The sequence below is a fragment of the Gobio gobio genome (assembly GCF_949357685.1).
Source record: "Gobio gobio genome assembly, chromosome: 2".
In the NCBI taxonomy this organism is placed as follows: domain Eukaryota; kingdom Metazoa; phylum Chordata; class Actinopteri; order Cypriniformes; family Gobionidae; genus Gobio; species Gobio gobio.
Genome location: NC_137098.1, coordinates 19036135 through 19052464, shown reverse-complemented (window position 1 = coordinate 19052464; position 16330 = coordinate 19036135).

The following is a 16330-nucleotide window of genomic DNA, read 5'->3' as shown; positions in this document are numbered from 1 at the left end:
GCGTTGTTGTATTGGAACCCCCATTCTTTAGTCACTAATGTACGTCGTAGTGACTGAACGAAAGGGAACGTCTCGGTTACGTATGTAACCCTCGTTCCCTGAGGAGGGAACGGAGACGTACGTTTCCTTTGCCACGTCAGCTGTGCTGCCTGGAACGCGGAGTTCAGTCTTGGCTCCTGCAGCAGTAACATAATGCGATGTTGCCAGCGTACTTCCTTATATACCCACGAGGTGGGGCGGAGTTACGCATGCAAATTCCGCATGCCCATGGCATTGGCACTGCCATTGGGCGCTGTTGAATACTCGAAGATGATTGGCTTCTAAGCGAAACCCCCATTCGTTAGTCACTAACGTACGTCTCCGTTCCCTCCTCAGGGAACGAGGGTTACATACGTAACCGAGACGTTTTTTTTGAATTCACCATGATGGTGTTCAGTGTTTGCTTTTGTTGGGATCTTGACCCTTGACATAACATGTCTTGCTCTGGCTTCTTTGACTGTGTTTACAAAGCACATTTGTTATGGTAAGAAAAGCCAAAAGAAAATATGATCAGCTGGTGTTGGTTGCTGATGATATTATCGTCATGTAGTGACTAAATCACTGACCTCAGTCAGAGTTTAATGCTCTGGTTATAGAGGTTTTGTGTTATTATATTTTTGTATTATTCATAATAGAACCTATATGATTTTACAGCACAAAATCCAGGATGGATGTGTAATCGAACAATATGCAGGATTGAAATAAATAAAATTAATGCACAAAATGTTTTAATCTACAACTATACTTAGACACACACAGACATCAAGAATCAGAGTATGAATCTCAACAATGGTGACAATCAAAAAAAATATTCAGATAAAGATCAACTTTGAACATAAAACAAGCTACAAAAACATCACAAACACAGCAAAAGTAAAAGCAAATAGTAAGAATCAAAGAAAATTAATCACAATTCAGATGCATAATTTATTCATGCCGCAATGCATGCTGGGACCCATGAGGGAGTTTTGATCGGTGGTACCCAGCATGCACTGCAGCATGAAGCTTTTCATTGATTGTCACCATTGTTGAGATGCTTACGCAGATTCTAAGTAATGCCATAGATTAAAACTGCATTACAACTTTTGAGCACTACATGATTTTAAAATTTTGAATATTATTCAATTACCACAACAGTGCTGGATCTTGTGCTGCTGAATCACGTAGGCACCATTATGAATAATACAAATATTAAGAACACAATACTGCTATAACCAGAGCTCTGAGTGAGATCAGTGACTTAAGCTACCACATGATGATGGCACCAACATCACCTAATCACATTTTCTCTAGGCATTTCTTACCATAACAAATGTGCTTTCTAAACACAAAGTTAAAGCAGCCAGAGGGAAAAAAAATAAAGTTAAATGTTTAAGGGTCAAGAGCCCAACTAAAGAAAAGACTCATCTCCATCATGGTGACATGATGAATGAATGATCATTTAAACTATTATTTTCATTAAAACAGAAATAAAGCCAGTCTGGTTAGTAATGTGTGAAGCTGGAAATGCTGTTTGTGGAGTTTTTTAATCCTCCTCTGCTGAGATATTCAGAGATTTAATGTCTTCTTTTATCTTCTGTTATTTCATCTAAAGCTGTGGTTTGAATCAATTGTAGTTCTTGTGTTTCTCTTTCCTTCTGTGATTCTGCTCATTATCACCAGGTGTTCATAATTAATGCTCAATCATCACTTAATTAATCACTTAATTACTCAACTGCAACATATATTAAGAATCATTTAAAAAAAAGTCTATTAGTGTACTCAACTGAAATGAGCTTAGAGTACTCATAACTGTTGGTTTTTAAACTCAAATTATTTGAGGTAATAAGTTTCCTGAAATGTAATGAGTTTGCTTAACTCATTGGGTTTGACTTTGTGTGTGCTATTGTGAGCTAGCAGTAACTAGCAAGCTCTCTGAGTTAATTTAAAGTTTGTTATTTCTGTTGTTTTACTCATTATAGTGAAGTTTTAGCTGTAAAAAATATTTGAATGGAGTGTAAAGTTTAATTGGATATTAAGAAATATCCTTGGTTTAGTGGACTCAATTAAAATAAGTTCAGAGTACTCATAACTACAGTTTTTCTTTACTTCAATTAAGTTTGTTAAACTCAATTTAATTGAGGTAATCAGTTTCCTCAAATTACATGAGTTAGCTTAACTTGTTGGGTTTTACAGTGTATCGCAACAACTCAACATCCAGTCCCTTGTGGGAAGGAGGTCAACCAATGGAAATCTGTGTACAAAGTTTGCTTAGAGCAGAGCAAGAAGCACATGCAACATTAAAATCAGCAGACAGAGAATTACAGGCAGCAGATAGAAGAGCAATGATCTTTTCACAGCAGTGCAGACATTATATCCCTCCCCTTGAGTGGTGTCCCTTTGTCCACAATGAAGAATGTAGCCTGAACTGAGTGGTCATGCAGGGAAACAGTCACTGACAAATATCCAACCAATGGAATTTGGGCTTTTGAATATGTCACAAGTCTGGCTGTGAGTTGCGACAGCACTGAAATGGCATGCATAAGTGCTTTAGGGCCGTACAGATATGGAAGACCCACTCCAAATCCACCACACAAGTCTGTGAATCAGAAGTAGATATAGTCACTGTGTTTTTTTAATGCTGGAATTATGAGCTGAATATTCTGTGTACAGCAGAAACTTCTGGCCATTCAATTTCAGAGACCTTGTATGTATTTGATTGGCACAGTTTAGCATAATGTCCAATCTTTATACACTTCCTGCATGCTGCAGTTGCAGCTGGGCAGTTCGCAGCGTTAAAGCTACACTGTGTAACTTTTTTAGTTTATTCTTAGCTAAAAACACTTAGTTCTTTCAAAAATACATGTGCTCATTAATGTATATTTACTTCTTTCAAGTAATAAAGTATTCTCGTAAGTTTATAATATGCCATTGAAAATACATACGGGTAAGGGTTCGAATGCGGGTCGCCATGTTGCCTCTCCATCTTGAAAGTACATTAGCCAAAGAGGGACATACCCGTAAATTCAAGCTTCGCCTTTCGCGTTTTAACACTCGATGGCACCGTGTCGAATGTGGATGAGGTCAAACTGGAAGCCATATTAATCTTGGACTAAATCAGCCACCGTAGGAGTTAAAACGAAATCGGAATTAAGAGGAAGAGAAACTAATATTCACTGGCTGGTCATATACCTTTTAACCGCTAGATGGGGGAAAATATCACACAGTGTAGCTTTAACTAAGTGTGCCTCCGATCCAAAGCGAAAGCATGACTTCCTCTTCCCCACCTGAAAAGAATTAAGAGGTAAATGTGACGGTTTCTCCCTTGTTCTGAATTTTATCAGTACTATGGAGCTCACATTATCCCCTGTGTTTTTAGCCACTAATTTTGTGGCGGCATGGGATGCTGTGAGGTGCTTCATTAGATTAGAACAAGGGAAAAGTAGCGCTTATACTTCACGTTTGCGAAAACTACCTTTGAAGTCTTTGGACTTGCCATCGCTCTGACTCCTCCTGGTCGTTGGTGTGTGTGACTGTGCATATGTGTGTGCCTGTGTGTCATAGTGTGTGTGTGTGTGTGTGTGTGTGTGTGTGTGTGTGTGTGTGTGTGTGTGTGTGTGTGTGTGTGTGTGTGTGTGTGTGTGTGTGTGTGTGTGTGTGTGTGTGTGTGTGTGTGTGTGTGTGTGTGTGTGTGTGTGTGTGAACTCAACCTATCAACCTCAACCTTGTCTCCCACCCACCAATCATCATCAGTTATGTGTACCACCCCAACCACCCCCCACGCATGGCATGCGCACGCCCGCACACACACACACACACACACACACACACACACACACACACACACACACACACACACACACACACACACACACACACACACACACACACACACTAACCAACCAGAGAAAAAAAAAACTTTGCAGGTCCGACTGACAGAGAGTCTGTTCGGATGAAAACCGTTTCAGTGAGCTCAATTATAGTGACGCTGCATTTTATTCTCAGTAACACTAACGGCGCTGTAACGGGAGAAACAGAAATTAATTTGATTACTCGTTACTGAAAAAAATAATTCTGTTAGTAACGCCGTTTATCTTTAACGCTGTTATTCCCATCACTGGTTACAACCTCGATCATATGCTCTCTACTGAAATGTGAAAACGTTTGGATGACCCTCACCTCGAAAAATAAATCAATTTGAATCACCTAAAAGAGATCGATTTAAACCAATAACCAACAGCAAAAGCAACAAAACAATAACTTCAGCTAACAGACTGTCAGGTTTGTAGTTGCCAAGCAACAAAAATCACCATAAAATGATTTTTGACTGAGTATAAAGATATCACAGGTCTTTTGTATCTTTATGCACATTTGACTGATATTACTTGATTGCAAAACGAAAATAAAAATACATTGGCTGTTTTACAGCAGACGGAAGCCTGCACCTCGTAAGTCAGATTTGTAAGTGAATAGGTGTCATGTTTTGTTGTTTACATGTTAGTGCAATAATCTCTTCACTCTGCCTACAGGTTTTCCTGACATTGTGTCAATAGAGTAGTTTTGGGCAAATGTTTACATGTGACTACATGACATTATCATCAGAGCACAGGCCAAAGTTGACGGACAAAAAAAAAAAAAGACAACAAAAAGACACCAACCTAAAGGCTCCTCTTTCGCCTTTCACTGTTACATCTCCACAGTGTCCATACTGCCTGGATTATTATTTCACATAAACAAAACAAATCACACACACACACACACACACACACACACACACACACACACACACACACACACACACACACACACACACACACACACACACACACACACACACACACACACACAAAAATAATATTAATCCTGAATATGATGCAATTACTGTGGTCTACTAAAAGTCAAATAACAAAAATGGCCCTGTTTCAACTTTGTATTAAGATGTGTTTCCAGTGATTCAATTAATGTGGCTTTGAATAAAAATGTTTTGTCAGATGCATATGCTAAATGTAAATTGATGTACACAAGCTTATTAATAACCATGCCACAAGAGGGTGCTGTCATAATGTTTGGATGTATCATGTCCTATATTTCTTTCTCTTTCCTTATAGTTAAAATATAAAGTCAATATAACATTACTACTTGAATGATTTTGAATCGCTATATTGGCCATGTTCACACAGCAGCAGAATATGGTTGTCAGGCCTGTATTTGAGTCCTTAATACCAGCGGTGTTGTAGGGGCCATATGTACCATTTTTGCCCAGGGCTGTTTGTGTATTATGCCCAATGCTGTTGAGTAAAATTGCGATTCTTTGTTGTAATTGGTAGTGGCTATTAATTAAATATAGCTACATCATGCGTCCTGAGCTTTTATAAGCGCTAAGTTCCCGTACGAACTGAAAAGACCAATTATCAGCACAACATGACTGAAGCCCATAAATAAACTGAAGTTTATTTAACTGTGCATGAGGGCGTGCAAATCACTGTATACTTTGAATCTTATTACTCTCCAAAAGTGTGATAAGATTTTCACGAGCCATTCCTATTGTGACACAATGATAAAATGTGCGACCCATTTGAATTCTATTGAAAATGTAATACTTTAAAAACGCTATGGAGAAAGTCAAACTATTTAGAACAGCCACATGCACTACAAAGACTGATGAAAAGAAACATCACCTTGCGCCAACATTTATTAGAAAGGTTTTTTATACTATTCTTGAACACCCTTACTAGAATTTATCACCTTATATTTACTGTGGTAAATTTGGACTAATTTATTAATTTATAATCTATTAAGTGAATATATTTTTCATTATAGATATATTTACTACAACTGTGACATGTTGTAGCGAGTGTTTCTATATAGGTTTCTAATTTTCAAAATGTCATAATTTTCAAATGCTATAGTTAAAAAAAAGTTAAATACATTTTGACTTCTTATGGCACATTGAAGTAGAAAATTCTGTCAAACTGAAAAGCTTCCAGGTGCTTCAATAAAATTTAATTAATCATATATCCCAGTGTTTCCTACGGTGACGCATTGTTGCCAAATACATATTATTTTTTCCACTCAGTTATCTCATAATAACGAGATCTTATGTCGTAAAAACAACATATTTTCTCGCAATAATGAGATGTTATGTCGTAAAAACGACATAATTTTCTCATAATAATGAGATCTTATGTCATTAAAACAACATATTTTTTAGGGATGCACCGAATATTCGGCCACCGAAAATTTTCGGCCGAAAATGCCCCAAAGTGCATTTTCGGTTTTCGGCCGAAAGACTTTTATCACCGAAACAACATGGCCGAAATGTTGTGATGACGCAAACAGAAACCGCGACCTGCACGTGCTTGCCTGAAGCAACATGTCTGCAGTGTGGACGTATTTCAGTATATCTGAGAAACACACACGTCTGCTCCATGCACAAGCATTGACAGCGAGAGCTCATGTTCTCGATGAGAAGAGGACCAGACTTCACTGTGAAACCGAACGCAATCTTTAACAGTGGGCATGTTTTAAGCGCGGAACACACTTCAATCTGGCGGCAGCGCGCGCGCGCGTGAACGCGATCATCTGCGAACGCGATCGATCATCTCTTCCTTAAGAATAAACATGAATGAACATCTAAGGTGTGTTGAGGATACATTACAACTTACTGTCACGTATCATATGTGGTGTAATCGCTCAGTCAGTGTTTCAACGGCAGAAAGACCTCTATATAACTGCTGTAAACTAAACAGTCATGTAGCATCATTTACCTCAGGCAGTCATTCAGTGTCCACATCTGTTAGTTCACTAGAGTAAATCAACTCTTTCACTAAATATATGACCTATATTAGCCGTTATATTCATTATATTCTACTTAACCTGTTAATGATATCTTGATTATTTCATGTATGTTTAAATAAAATGACAGACACTGTGTATAAATGATTATATTTCAACAACGAATTGGATTAAAAACTATTTTATAATTAGATTTAGAAGTTATTGCAAAAACTGCCTTATGTGAAGTGTACATGTTTGTGTATTATGTTATTTGAGTGTTGATTATTAGACCTGAAAATACATAGCAACTGAATTTAGGCTAATAGTTTGGGCTCTGTTTTTAACCTTTAATATTAATGTGCAAGTAAGGGCTCCCATATAGTTTAGAGCAATATATTCAATAAACTTTTAGTTATAATTTAATTCATTTAGGGACAGACTTTTTTTTTTAGTTAACCAATAAAAATAAATAAAAAGCCACTTTGTAAAACTGCTGTACCGAACCGTCAGTTTTGTGTACCGCTACACCCCTATTCTACAGTTAACATATGGGCTATGGCAGTCTTTGCTTTGATACACTATTATGTTAATGGCCTACAGAGAAAATAGTTGTATCTTTAAGCAGTTGCACTTGTTCTGAATGCACTTTCTTGTAGTAGTCCTACAGAGAAAATTTTTAAATGCACTAGACCTAAATGCACTTTGTTTTTATGAGAGAACATTTAATTTAAAAACCTTTCTGTAGGCCTGTACATTATTATTTAATGTACAAATGAGTGGGGTCAAGTTAAACATTTTAGTTTGAATTTTATTTTATACTGTGCATTGTTGCAATGTGCTAAATAAATATTGGCATAACTTGTAATTGATTTATTCTTTGAAACTTTAATATTAATGTATGCAATTGCAATGCCTTGATTTTAGTAAAGTTAGTACACAGTCATAGTCATAGATGCAATGGTACTAATATTTGGCATAATTTCTTTCGGTGTTTCGGTTTTCGGCTTTCGGCCTTGGTTTCCTCTTTTTCGGTTTTCGGTTTCGGCCAAGAATTTTCATTTCGGTGCATCCCTAATATTTTTCTCGTTAAAATGACATATATTTTCTCCTAATAAGGACATGTGTTGTATAGTGATGTGTACAAAATTTGCCTATATCCACATTAGAGAATGTACATAGCCTATGTGCCTTCGTCACACTTCCATGTTTGAAAAGCAGAAGCAAGCTCAGCATAAAAAAGGCATAGCACGAAATTGTTGTAATTTATTGATGTAGCCTACAGTTTTTAACAGATAGCCATAGGTAACAGGTGCCATTGACCGCTCATGATTAGCCTCAGTGGCGTAACTTTAACCTAGTAATGACGGACACCGGTGCACAAATATTATAACTATCTATAATAGGCCTACTGTAATATATTGTATGTTATACTGTAATACATATATTCAAGAAATGTATTAAAAACAGAAAGACGCTATAGTTTCAGCCTTACTCAAAGGCCACGGAAACATGGCCAGTGGGTTCGTTACGCACGTAAATCCATTCCCGGCGTTCTTGGTTTGCCTCTTGTTTATTAAATATATGCAATTAGTTTATGAAATGTTGATCAAAATTAAAATACAATTCATAGAAAATGAAAAATTAACTTTAAAGAAAGATCTTTCTACAAAACTAAAAAAAAATCATGTCTGACCCCACTCCATGTCTCCAGACATATTGCACGTCTTACTCATGCTGCTCACTTTTTATAATAACATATGAAAGTAAACAAAATAATATAATATAATAGGCTAATATTTAAACAGAGCCTAACTATGAAACTAAATAGGCTACGTTTTCTTTAACCCTCTGTCCGACGAAAGCTCCGGCGCATTTTTTCCTTTATGACAGCGGAAACAACTCACAATACTCCGTCATTTTTAGCCATACAGATAAGTTCAAGACATAATTATAAACTATAAACTGTCTACTTTTGTTTGTGTAAACTCACAATAACAACAGAGGCCGTGGATTCAGGGAACGTCTCGGTTACGTATGTAACCCTCGTTCCCTGAGGAGGGAACGGAGACGTACGTCAGTGACTGACGAATGGGGGTTTCGCCTAGAAGCCAATTACCTTCGAGGTGTTTAACAGCGCCCAATGGCGTGCCAATGCCATGGGCATGCGGAATTTGCATGCGTAACTCCGCCCCACCGCGTGGGTATATAAGGAAGTATGCTGGCAACATCGCATTATGTATCTGCTGCGGAGCCAAGATCTGAACTCCGCGTTCCAGCAGCACAGCTGACGTGGCTGAGGAACGTACGTCTCCGCTCCCTCCTCAGGGAACGAGGGTAACATACGTAACCGAGACGTTCCCTTTCGTTCAGTCACTCCGACGTACGTCAGTGACTGACGAATGGGGGTTCCAATATAACCGCGCCACTCAGCTGTCGTCCAGTGCCCTGCGTAAGTGTGAGATCCCGCCACTTAAGGCCGTAGGACTCCCACTTATCACAGGATTACCAAGGTACACTGGGAAGCATATCCCAGTGAGGGAATGCCAATGATGCCTACCCGTGGGGAGGACTTAGAGAGTACACATATGACCCGCTGTGGGCTGCATATGGGAAACTCTAGGGTACCAGCCGAAGGTGGATTTTTAACCCTAGGGGTGGCAGGGCTTGCCAAGGGATAGACACCTGCTCACTGAGGAGGCTTACGGTGGAAATATTCGTGTGGGGGTCGCCGGAGGGAACCATGCACACGGGGCACCTGGCCGGACATGAGGGTCTGGGCTCGAAAGGGCAGATTGAACTGATGTCGGCGTCGACAGTGCTGGAGGAGCTCAGGGCTCTCGGGGAGCTCAACTGAGGAGAATATTGCACGTATCCAGTCCGTGGAGTGGAGTGGCGAGCAAGCGAAGACACCAGAGCCTGGTCCATTACCGGCCCCTCGGGGGGGCGAGTACATAGTCGGACACTGGCTCCACTCGGAGATTGTAGAATCTGGCGAATGTGTTGGGTGTCGCCCAGCCTGCAGCTCTGCAGATGTCTGTTAGCGAGGCGCCATGCGCTAAAGCCCAAGAGGAGGCCACACTCCGTTTGGAGTGTGCCCTCACACCAAGGGGACATGGTCGACCTTGCTGCTGGTAAGTCAAAACAATGGTGTCCACTATCCAGTGAGACAACCTCTGCTTTGAGAGAGCTCTTCCCTTCCGCTCTCCACCATAACAGACAAAGAGCTGGTCTGAGGTCCTGAAACACTGCGTCATGTCTACGTAAGCGCGGAGAGCGCGTACTGGACAGAGCAATGCCAAGGCTGGGTCTGCCTCCTCCAAAGGCAGCGCTTGCAGGTTCACTACCTGATCTCTGAAGGGAGTGGTAGGAACCTTGGGCACATATCCAGGCCGGGGTCTCAAGGTCACGTGAGAGTTAGCCGGCCCGAATTCTAGGCACGCTTCGTCAACTGAAAAAGCCTGCAGGTCCCCGACCCTCTTAAGAGAGGCCAATGCGGTCAGCAGAGCCGTCTTCATCGACAGGAACTTAATATCAACCGACCGCAAAGGCTCAAAGGGAGGCCTCTGCAGAGCACTTAGGACTACTGAGAGGTCCCAAGAGGGAACGAGAGGAGAGCAAGGAGGATTCAGTCTCCTCGCCCCCCTCAGGAACCTGATGATCAGGTCGTGCTGACTTACCTTTTTGTCTCCCAAGAGGTCGTGATGGGCAGATATTGCAGCCACATACACTTTCAGGGTGGAGGGAGACAGCCTTCGCTCCAGCCCCTCTTGGAGAAACTCAAGCACGGACCCGATCGGGCAATTCCAGGGGTCTTCTTGGCGGGAAGAGCACCAGGTGATGAAGAGGTTCCACTTCAACGCATAGAGGTGTCGTGTAGACTCTGCCCTAGCGGAAGTGATGGTGGCGGCCACCGTAGGTGGCAGGCCACTCAAACCTGCCGCGTCCCGTCTAGAAGCCACACGTGGAGCTTCCAGAGCGCTGGACGCGGGTACCATAGGGTGCCCCGTCTCTGAGAGAGGAGGTCCGGTCTCAGAGGGATAGGCCAGGGAGGGGCTGTCGCAAGGAGTAGCAGTTCTGAGAACCAGGTCTGGCCGTGCCAATACGGGGCGACCAACATGACCTGCTCCTTGTCCTCCCTGATCTTGCACAGTACTCGTGCGAGAAGGCTCACTGGGGGAAACGCATATAAGCGTAGGCCCTGGGGCCAGCTGTGCGCCAGTGCATCCATGCCGAGCGTGCCCTCGGTCAGGGAATAGAACAGGCTGCAGTGGGAAGAGTCGTGGGAGGCAAACAGATCTACCCGTGCGTCGCCGAACTGTTCCCAAATCAGCTGGACCGTCTGGGGATGGAGTCTCCATTCTCCAGGAAGTGGCTGAATCCGTGAGAGCTCGTCGGCTGCACGGTTCAGGTCTCCCGGGATGTGGACAGCACGAAGGGACCTCAGGTGCTTCTGACTCCATAAAACGAGATGGCGGGCGAGTTGAGACATACGGCGGGAGCGTAGACCGCCCTGGTGGTTGATGTACGCTACTGTGGCTGTGTTGTCTGTCCGGACAAGTACGTGTTGACCCCTCAGCAACGCTCGAAAGCGGTGCAGGGCGAACCGTACTGCCAGCAACTCGAGGCAAATGACATGCAGAAGGCGCTGGGGTCCTGTCCAGGAGCCAGTGGCTGCTTGTCCATTGCACATGGCACCCCAGCCCGTGGAGGAGGCATCCGTTGATACAACAACATGCCTGGAAACTCGTTCTAAGGACACGCCGGTCCGTAGAAAACTGAGGTTCGACCACGGAGTGAGTGTCTGTAAGCAGGCCCGGGTTATTTGGACCCGGAGCGTGCCAGACCGCCATGCCCATCTCGGGACTCGATCGCGAAGCCAGTGCTGAAGCGGTCTCATATGTAGCAATCCGAGCGGCGTTACCGCGGCTGCAGATGCCATATGCCCCAGGAGCCTCTGAAAATGTTTCAGTGGAACCGCACTCTTGCTCTCGATTTGACGGAGGCAAGTCAGCAGAGACTGCGCGCGCTCGCTCGTAAGCTGCGCGCACATGGCGACCGAGTCGATCTCCATACCGAGAAAAGAGATCCTCTGCACGGGGCAGAGTTTGCTCTTCTCCCAGTTGACCCGAAGGCCCAGACAGGCTAAGTGGTGGAGAACCAGATCTCTGTGTTCGCAAACCTGCTCTCGAGAGTGACTCAGTATGAGCCAGTCGTCGAGGTAGTTCAGGATGCGAACCCCGTGCTGCCGTAGGGGCGCAAGGGCTGCCTCTGCAATCTTCGTAAAGACGCGAGGGGACAGAGATAGCCCGAATGGGAGGACCGCGTACTGGTATGCCCGCCCCTCGAAAGCAAACCGTAGGAACGGTCTGTGTCGAGGTAGGATGGAGACATGAAAGTAGGCGTCCTTCAGGTCGATCGCTGCAAACCAATCGCCGCGACGAACGCATTCGAAAAGGCGTTTCGCTGTCACCATCTTGAACGGAAACCTATGTAGGTAACGGTTCAAGATGCGCAGGTCCAGGATTGGCCTCAACCCACCGGTCTTTTTGGGTACAATGAAGTAGGGGCTGTAAAACCCGGCCTTCATCTCGGCTGGAGGGACAGGTTCGATCGCACCCTTCGCCAGTAGGGTGGCAACCTCCGCTCGCATGACAGGGGCATAAGCCCCGACCATAGTAAAGCGGACTCCCCGGAAACAGGGAGGAACCTGCGCGAACTAAATCACGTAGCCGCGCCTGACTGTCTTCGCGACCCAGCGGGACAGCCCTGGAATCTGAAGCCAGGCTCCCAGGAACTGCACCAGCGGGGTCATTCGGACTACAGACGTACCCGGTGTGGGGCAGCGATGCAGCGTTACCGACCCGGACAAGGGAGGCTGTTGGGCGTCCCGGTGTGGGGGTGCGGTTAACGGCTGCGTCCTGACAGAGGAGACCAGGACGCACGTTCCACTGGGGTCTGCTATGCCAGGAGGCTGGCGACAGAGTGGGATGCGAGTGGCAAGACCCGTGGGTGGCGCGCACTGACATCACCGATCTCTGGGGGCTCGAGGATGGGAGTGTTAATTCTTTCTTTGACCAAATTAGGGTGCTGCTGACCCGGGGGCCAGCAGCTGAACAAAGGATTCTCCCCCGGCCCTCCACCAGGGGAAGGAGTGGTCCCAGGGAGCGTGCGGTCACCTTCGTCGCCCGGAGAGCGAGGTCGGTGGCGGCACGCAGCTCATTTAAGAGCCCCGGATCAACTCCACCCTCGTGCATGTCCCTGAGGATCCTGGCCTGGTAGACCTGAAGGATCGCCATGGCATGCAGCGAGGCGGCAGCCTGCCCCGCAGCTCTGTGCGATTTCGCCACCAAGGTTGATGTGAATCGACAGGCTTTGGAGGGGTGCTTAGGATCACCTCGCCAGGTTGAAGCGCTCTGAGGACACAGTTGCATCGCAACTGAACGCTCAACCTGGGGGACCCCAGTGTACCCTTTGGCCGCGGCCCCATCAAGGGTGGAGAAGGCGGAGGAGACTGCAGACCGATCACGGGAAGACAACGGGGACTTCCAGGACCGGGCAATCTCCTCATGCAGCTCGGGAAAGAAAGGTATTGGGGGCGGGGACTGACGTGAGTCAGCGCGGGCTCCCAAAAACCAATCATCGAGCCGCGAGCGTTCGGGACAGGGTGGAGGGTTCCACTCTAACCCTAAACTCGCGGCTGCCCGAGACAGCATGGCTGTCAGCTCTGGGTCCGACTCGGGCAATGCTGGCGCGCCCGAAGGCGGCAGCACAGCCGAGTCATCATCCTCAGAGGACTCGAGCCCACCTTGTGATGCGGTGACCGACATCGCATCATCCTCTGGAGCGCCAAACGAAATGCGCGAGGGAGCCGGAGCTGGCCCCGCGTTTTCAGTCTGAACACTCACGGGTTGCGGAGCGCTAGAGGGGGGTGTGGCCCGAGGCATGAGCGTCGGGGCTTTATTCCACACCGTAACCCTCAGGTCACCCTGACCACCACCCGAAGTACCGGCCACGGGGGGCACGGTAGATCGGGGTGTGGTTGAGGGGACTTTCACTTCATTACGAAGATCCTTAAGTCTCGACCGCAGCACCGCGATGGTCATGTTCCCGCAGCTTCTGCTTTTCAAATATGGAAGTGGGACGAAGGCACATAGGCTATATGAATTCTCTAATGTGGATACAGTCATATTTTGTACACATCACTGTACAACACGTCCTTATTAGGAGAAAATATATGTTTTTTTAACGAGAAAATTATGTTGTTTTTACGACATAACATCTTGTTATTACGAGAAAAGATGTTGTTAAAACGACATCACGTCTCGTTATTACAACATAATTGAGTGGGAAGAAATTTTTTTATGTGGCAGCAATGTGTCACCGTAGTTTCCTAACCTGGGGGTCGCTAAAGATTCATGAGGGGTCGCCAACCTCACTCTAGTTTGAGTATTAGGGATGAAACAGTTACCAGTTGGACGATAAACCACGATGCAATTTCTGATGGTTAGTACCACAGTTTAATATTTTAATCATCATTAAAACAATATTTGATTGCCAGGATTTAAAAAAACAACAAAAAAAAACTCTCCAATAGCCTAAGAAAAGTAAGCAACAGTCTCACACAGACAGCATACGTTTCTTTTTGTTTGAAAAAAATACGGAAATAAGTGAGGTTTTACAGCCTTTACAAGCGAGTGCTGAGGGAAATTGTATGAATTAAAGTATTAATCTATGAATATATCTCTGAAGGGATGACTGCCTTGAGAAAGGTTTTGATGGCGTTTTCTTTTCATGTTCCCTCCATGTAAGGCGTAAGCTGTGTCCCAATGTGAAGGCTGCATTTAAAGTGCGATTGCGTCATAGCGGCACTACGAAGGCTGTCCCAATGTGAAGGCTGAACTCCCTGAAGGCCACATTTTAAGTGCGATTGCATCATAGCAGCACTACGAAGGCTGTCCCAATGTGAAGGCTGCATCCTTGAAGGCCACATTTGAAGTGCGATTGCATCACAGCGGTGTGACGAAGGCTGCCGCAATTCGAAAGCGACTTCAAAATGCGCCCTCCGTTTCTCAGGCAAAGTATAGCAGATTGACCCTTCGCAGCCTACCTATCCCAAAATTCATAGCATACCGGTGACAACATGATTTGTATAGACTGGTCTGCATTCTCGCGGCGCTCAATCAGATTTGTGAAAGACGGTAGCCGTCGGTAGCCTGGCTCCACCCTCATACGTACTTCCGCTACATTTTCATTTTCCTTCAGTACTCTGTGTGGGACTGCTTTATATGCTTTGGTTTTCTCAGAACAATTTTTTACCGGTCCAATCAGCGAACACAGGGAGTGACTGAGAACGATGACGTTGATGTTGGGCGCTAGTTTGAGTTGTAGTTCAGTAATGGCAGCGGAGAAAAGATGCGAGTGAAGCCATTCATTCCTGGCACCACTGCCAAATATCCAGAAGTTAAAGCCAGAGCAAGAACAATCTTTGCTGATTTTTAGTGGTGAAGGAGTTGGCTGAAGCCGTCCGTCTCCCACCACCCACATTAAAGTCCCCGGCCAAATGACCTACTGTTTTAGACAAACACCAAGGTCGTGTGGTAATTTAATTGATCTCTGAATCCACATCTCTGAGTTTTCAAGATATCTTATCTATATCTTTGACCAGAATATAACCTTTTTGACCACTGCAGAGCACCGTGCGGTTGCATGCGCTGTAATTTGGATGCATTTCTAGACTTATATTTCTTTAAATGCTGGCAAGTGTTTACAAGAGCAATATATTTCATCACCGTTAAAAAAATTAAAAGAAGAAAAGCACATAAACATTTGAATTGGGCCGTTATTTACGGCAGCATTTATTCTTATCATACCAAGCATATGACAGCATATTTACAGCATATACAATCATGTCACGGACCACGAGAGCAGCGCGTTCCCGATCACAAAACTCTCCCTGCCACTATGAATAAATCACAATCCGAATGCACAAGGTTTTATCACTGAGGTGGCGTGCACAATGTGCACAGTTATTTTTACGGATTTCCATGTGAGAATCAAAGGCGAACGGCGCATGACATACGTCACGACCAAACATTAGCGATTGGTTATGGCAGATCAGAGTGACTCTGAGCAGATCCAATAGTTTTAAACTTCAACAGAGAACCCACCTTCAAGGAAGTAAACGCTTGTCAATGGAGAGTGGCCAGACTCTCTGTACAAATGAAATGTAGAGTCTGGTAAGACCAGGCTAAGCCGTCGGTAACTCTGGTGTACTTTGGACGGGAGTGGGCAGTCTGACAATTGCCCGGCTACTCCCGACACAGCGTAACCGCGCTTGAACTTCAAGTAAACAAAAGTGGAGGCATTCACACATTCCCAGTTCCCTGTCTTGAGCAACCTGGCAATATGTTTAATTTCCCAATTTGAACTTGCATAAATGTATTTCTCAACCATTCTCTCAAGAAGAGGAAACAGTCTGTCAGTTCTCTCCCTGCTCTTTCTTTCTTTTTCTGCACTTTCTTTAAATACAAATTAC